Source organism: Lissotriton vulgaris, unplaced genomic scaffold (genome assembly GCF_964263255.1).
Source record: "Lissotriton vulgaris unplaced genomic scaffold, aLisVul1.2 SCAFFOLD_826, whole genome shotgun sequence".
Taxonomy (NCBI): Eukaryota; Metazoa; Chordata; class Amphibia; order Caudata; family Salamandridae; genus Lissotriton; species Lissotriton vulgaris.
In genome coordinates this window covers 233371-240030 of record NW_028241440.1, presented here as the reverse complement: position 1 = coordinate 240030, position 6660 = coordinate 233371, and positions in this window count along the sequence as shown.

Sequence of the window (6660 nt, the reverse complement as noted above, 5' to 3'; positions counted from 1 at the left end):
AGGGTAGTTGTGGGGCCTATTCACATCTTGGGGTTGGAAGATTCTCATTTTCCTGGTTACCATAGCTGGTATCATTCTAGCATGTCGTCTATGCTTACATTGCCTCCCTGCCTGTTGTGCCTGCTGTGTACAAATCTTGACACCTCGCCACAAACACTTGGAAAATGATTCGAAGAACAGGGTCATGATTCAGCAGGATATCCAGGATCTGATGTGCATTGATGAGGGCTTTTTTGGATATTAATGGTATATGTCTAGAGTTGTAATATGTTTTTACGCATAGTAGAGAGTTTTACCTTTAACTAGTAGGCAGCTGAGTTAACAAATGCTGCCTATGTTCGATCATTTCACGCCCTTTAGAATTGTAAGCCCTTACCTGATAGCAATAATAAAATTTAGCATTGAATGCTATAAGGAGGGTCTGTTAGAATTGAAATGTTATCCTATTGCTCATGCTCTATTCTCATAAAGTTAGCATTTATGGCTCCATTTTATTAGCGGCTCCATTTTGTTCAATGACCAAAACTAAGCTTCTGTCTCACATTAGTTGCTTCAGCAGAAAGCTGCCTCCATGCATTTGTCCTGTAATTCTCCAAGGTCGAGTTTCGCTGCACTAAAGAATGTACTCTCTATTATGGCATACCTTTCTTGTTAGATAGGCTCATTCCCACCTTCCAGAATGGTGGGTGCAAGCAGAGCAGACTTGAAACAGAGATAACAGTACCCGGTCTCAGGACCGTAGCTCATCCTCATCCATCTTTTGTTTGCAGTGCCTGTATTGGAATTTTCCAGACTGGGCGGGTTCTTAGAGAATGGGAAATGTATAATATCTGATGTTATGTTGGGGGAAGTCAGTCCCTCAGCAGCTATCTCAGGAGGCTGGCCAGACTGGACTCCGCCGCAGTGCAATACTAGTAAATAATTTTGGTTTATATTCTCTACTGTCTGATCGACTCTTCATTTGGTTTGGAAGGACAAGAGGTGGTTGTGAGTGACCCGGGTGACCCTATTTGAGTCACTTCCTTCATTTATACCTTCATATTTGAGAATAGTTCACATTATATGCCATTAGAAAAACTCCATTTAAGGCCTTAAGGTTTGGCATATTCTATAAATGTACTGATTATTTTGGTTCAGACCTCTGCTCTCTTCTTGGAATCTCAACCAATGCCATACACTCCCAGCTAATGCTGCTCACGTCCTGTTCCTAATTACTCTCTCTTGCACGTTTAATGCTATTTTGTCATTAAATTGTGAGCCAATTAAGCCTGGGCAGAGTTTGCGGAGTACTTCTTTACAGAACTCTTCGAAGTGACAAAAGAACTCCTCCGTGCTATGCTTATTTCCGCAAGCAGTAGAGTGCGTTAGGGTCATGCTGTTCGTAGTGATTTTCAGCGCTGAGTGTTTTTCCCGTGCTGGAAAATCATTACGAACTGCACCATGCGCAGTGCAAGAGGGCGCTGCTTTCTTTCTGTTGCTCGGGTAGATTTTCTACCCGAGCTACATCTTTCTCAAAGCAAACGGAATGTTTCTCACCTTGTGCGGTTGCGAGCATACGCAACCCCTCGCATTGAGAAATCCAACCCCCGTATTGAGAAATCTCATCGGGAGGTTGATTTTCCTTGCTCGCCAACTAGACCTTGACAAGTGGGAGGTAGAAAATATCTTACCGGGAGGTGTATTTTCCTCGCTCGCACTTGCAACTTGACGGTGATGAGCGCAAGCAAGGAAAAAACTCAGTAAAATGTGGAGTGCGGAAAACTTCGCAAACTCTACAAACTAAAGAGGCACTTGTCAAGCAGCTCTCTACGTGTTAGTGATCAGAGGAGGATTGCAGTTGAAAACTGGAAGCCAGAGGCAGCATTGCAAAATCCCACTGGACATGTTGTTGTAATGCACTTTGAGAGCTGTAGCAACTCCGGAGGCCGCGGGGACCGGGACACATGGTAAGAAACAGGGGACATAAATAAAGTCCACAAAAGATGAAGAGGTGTGGACCCTTAGGGGATGATAGCAGACACACCATATGCCAGGGTTCTAGGATCCAGGGCAGAACTGCACCATACGATACCTACTGTGGGACAAGGCAAAATAAAATGAATAACCATCAACATGTTCCTCCCCAGGAATCTTTAGAGCAGGGCCACTGCAATTATGCAATTTTGTCCATGTGATGTTTTCCGCATATTTATGGATTTGATGCCTTTTCCAAATAATCTTTCATCTGCCACAAATTCTGCAGATTGTACCCCAAAAATACTCTAGTGCAAATAGATCAAAAGTTACTAATAAATCAGCAGCGTATGTTATACTTATTGCTACATCTGTGTGTTAAACTGGTACTAATGTGATTAAACTTTTACCCAGGCAGTGTTAACATGTATAATTTACAAAATAATGAAGTAATACTATCACAAAATGTACTGCATTACGTATCATAATTTCCTTTTTCTTGCCACATAATTTGGTCAACCTGCTGCATATAATTTGGTACTCCCCAATGCATTATTCCAGTGGCATGACTTTAGAAGAGGGAGAATAAGACAAATGGTGCTAAGCACCTCATAGGGGGACCTGTTGGTGCTTGTCCAGGTCAGATACAACCCTGGCTTCCTGCAGTAGTATCAGAGTTGTAAGCTGTGGGCTACTTTTCATATACAACTCCCCTAATGTCTATTTTTAACATGTGTAGCCATTCGTTCCCTCATGTCCTTCCTAAGCCAATGAAGCCCACAATGTAAGAGCAGGGCCACTGGAATTATGCAGCAGGGAAGCACTAAATTATGCAATAGAATTGGCTTAAATCTGTAACCACAGAGGCTTCCTGGGCCCAGAATACTATGATCTTGTTGAAGAGTAGCAGTGCGGGGTTTGCGTTCACAGAGGAACATCGGGCCACCTCTCCTTGGTAACATGAACAGACTGAAGCATCAGTATCCCACTGATACATACTACTCTGGGTGTTTTTCTAACTCTTCGGGCCCCTTTTTATATACAGTCCTCCAAGAAGACCTGATACTGATGAAGTTGAAGCCTCCCAGGAGGCTCTCCAACATCAATTGCTTCAGAAGACTAACTCACTCACCAGCACAATTTCTCACCGATCAGAATTCAGACACACCCCTTCACCCAACTGAGAATTCATATACTGTCATCATGACTAGCAATGTGGGCCCAATCCACAACATCTATCAGGCCGCCTTTCTGTTGCTAAGGGATACAATAGCCATTCCACCAATTTCTAATCTGCACATAAAAAACGACCATCTACTGGACCATCAGTAGCATGTACAAAGGGTTGTTTCACTCACTTGGTACTAACAAGTACCTGTAACCTGATCTCCGCACTAAATGACCCCATGTCACAAAAGCCACAGTGGTGGGTAGTGAATTCACTGTTGTATTTCAGCAATTATTCACTACCAGATCTAAAATCAGATGCACTATATGGTTTATCATGGGCATAACACAATCATAAGTGGTTCAGTAGATTTCACCTGAAGCAATTACACATCACATGGTGACTTTGTGTGTTCATGCAGACTGGCAAGGGTGCTGAATGGGTTTTAGGGGTGTGTGAATTTAAAACTTCAGCACTGTAATTGGGAGATGGCATGAAACATTCACCGTCGCGAAGATGAGTGAGGCTTCTTGACACTCCTGCCCCTTTCCCTGGGGCTGCAAGTCTTGAGTGGCAGCAATAGAACACAATTGCTGCTAGGTGAGCCATGTTCTGCCCATTAGTCCTGGCCCCTTGATATACCTCTGTAAAATAATTGCTGTCCAGAGATTTTCATTTTTGATGTGTGGTTTTGTATCATCAGAGTAGTTATTTAGTTTATTAATTTTATTTTGGAAGCTTATACAGTGCCAGCTACCCCCAACGGAAGTGTCCCGGCGCTACGGACAGAGGGCAGTAGTGAGTATCTCAGCATGGCTAAGGGTTGGAGAGCAGCCAGGTTTTTAAATTGCGCGGAAACAGGCATTCAGATTCAATCATACGAAGAGATAGTGGCAGGATATTCCATGATTTAGCAGTAATAACTGCAAAGGCTCTGCCCCCCATTCTGGAGCAATGAAAACGGGGAAGGCGTAGGAGGCATAGATGATTTGATCTAAGTGATTAATTGGACTGGACAAGCTTGAGCCTGGCTCTGAGAAATGCAAGCCCTTGACCTTTTATTGCTCTGAATGTCAGGACCGGTGATTTGAACTGTATGCGGCTAGTCACAGGCAACCAGTTTAGCTTCTTCAGATGAGGAGAGATTGAGTGTTGATAGGGGATATTACATATCAGCCTTGTTGCTGCATTCTGTACAATCTGCAGACGTTTAATCAAATAGGCCGGAGCTCCCACATACAGACTGTTTGCATAGTCCAAGTGTGATGTTATAAGAGCGTGAATGATGGTCCTATGTGTGTCCATAGACCGTATCAAAAGCCGCGGACAGGTCAAGGAGCACAAGCATAGCCGCCTCTCCTGCATCCACGCATTCGCAAATAGTCTCAGTCACCTCCAGGAGTGCAGTCACAGTACTATAACCGGACCTATATCCAGATTGCGAATCATGAAGCAGTTGTCCAGACTCAAGGTAGACAGCAAGTTGTTCTTGCACTACTTTCTCTAGTATTTTGGCTAGTTTAGGCAAAAGGGAGATAGGCTGGTAGTTACTGAACACCGAAGGATCGGCTTCAAGTTTTTTAAAAATAGGGATCAGCATGGCCTGTTTCCGTGGCGGGGGGAACAGATCAGTTTGTAATGAGGTGTTCCAGATCGAATTTAGTGGAGAAATGATGAGAGGGGCAAGAGAGCTAAATAATTGACTGGACACGGATCCAACGGGGACCCAGATTTACACAACAGCATTTTTTTCAAGGATGTTTCGGTCAAGATAGTGTTGAAAGACATAAAAGCCTCCTCCTTAGGTACCCTGGAGTCAGGGGCTGGGTCTGACAGGGGTTGATTGAATGTAGCACAAATATCTATGATTTTTTCGTGAAAGTTAGATAGGCCATCGCAGAGGCTTTGGCTTGGGCAGGTCGAACTGGATAGTACAGCAGGTTTAGAAAACTCTTTCACTTTTTTGAACAAAGTTTTGGAGGAGGTTTCAGCAGAGCTGATTTTTCCAATAAAGTACTCTCTCATTACAGTACGTTTAAGTATGTGGAATTTTTTTATTGCGGCTCTATAGTAGACTTTAATGTCTGGATCATAGGATTGTCTCGAACTGCGCTCAAACTTTTTGCAGTTGCTCTTTTTAGCATGCAAGGCAGGGGAGAAACAGGGTGCTGAGGGTTTTAGCCTAAAGAAAGCGATAGGTTGCATAGGGGCAGTAGCGTCAATGGCTGAGGATAATCAGGCATTGAAATTTGAGACATCGGTGTCCAGGTCCCCTACTGACTGCCAGGTAGAACTAGCGAGCACGGGGCTAGTGAGGCACAAGTGATTTTGAATCATTTCCTACCATAGTCCCTGGCCTGAACTGAAATGTCAGTATGAAGGATAGTAGCCAGACTAAATGGGATTAGATAGTGGTCAAACCAAGTGAGGGGTGGGGGAGATGAAGTGGTCAGACCTGAATGATTGGTAAACAATAGATCAAGCGTATGGCCGGCCTGATGTGTGGGGTCCCTGACCCGCTGGGTAAGATTGAGGTCCTCCATGGTATCCAGGAGCAATCCTGCTTTGGTGCATGAAGTATCATCTACGTGCAAGTTACAATCTCCTAAAACAGTAAAGTGAGAGTGCTTAAGCGATAGGTCGGCGGCCGTGGTGTGTAGATCAGTGAGAGATTGAGGGGAAGAACCAGGAAGATTATATACATGAATACCCGCCATTATTGAGTTTGCGGCTTCTGAGATGCAAAAATACATGGCTTTGAGAGAACCAGTGTTAGAAAGTTTTCTAGAGACGGTCTTCCAGCTTGAGCATAGGATCACAGCAATCCCTCCCCCTGCTTTAGTGCCAATACGGTTAACCCCTACAAAACGGTAGTCCGGGGGAATGGCAAGATTGAGGTCAGGATTAGAGGAATCTTTGACCCACGTCTCTGTTAAAAACATTAGGTCCCAGGAATGAGTGGTAAGGGAAAGCCAGATATCACCCGAATGACGGGGTAGCGATTTACAGTTGAGCAGGCACGCCTTGATGAAATAGGGGGGGGCCAGAGGGTGTGACTACCGGTCCAGTGGAGAGGAGAAGTGTTCTGGATGGAGCAGCAGGACCCAAATTAAAAGGGCAAGTGCCACAGCTAAAATAGTAATTTAAAGACCCAGAGATATTGCAAAGTAACAGGGTGTTGCACCCTTTATTTCTAATTGTCAAAAGTTGGGACCTGGACCAACATATACGTGCTCCAGGGAAGCAACCAACAGCATTGCTGGTGCTGGTCCTGGAACAGGCACAGACGGGCGCAGACAGGCTTGCCTTAGGCACGCCATCGGCACGCCAGTGGCGAGCCCACTGCGCGCGTCCACTGCACGTAGGAAATGACATGGCCCTTAAGTATCAGCAGAGGTAATGGTGCTAGATGACAAAGGACAAAGGAATATGAAAGTTTTCCTTTCATTTTTTAATGCAGGCAGTGGTCCGTGGGACCACTGCCTGCTCTTAAAAAATGTTTTTACAAACATTCACAAAGGGGAAGAGTGTGGGGACAC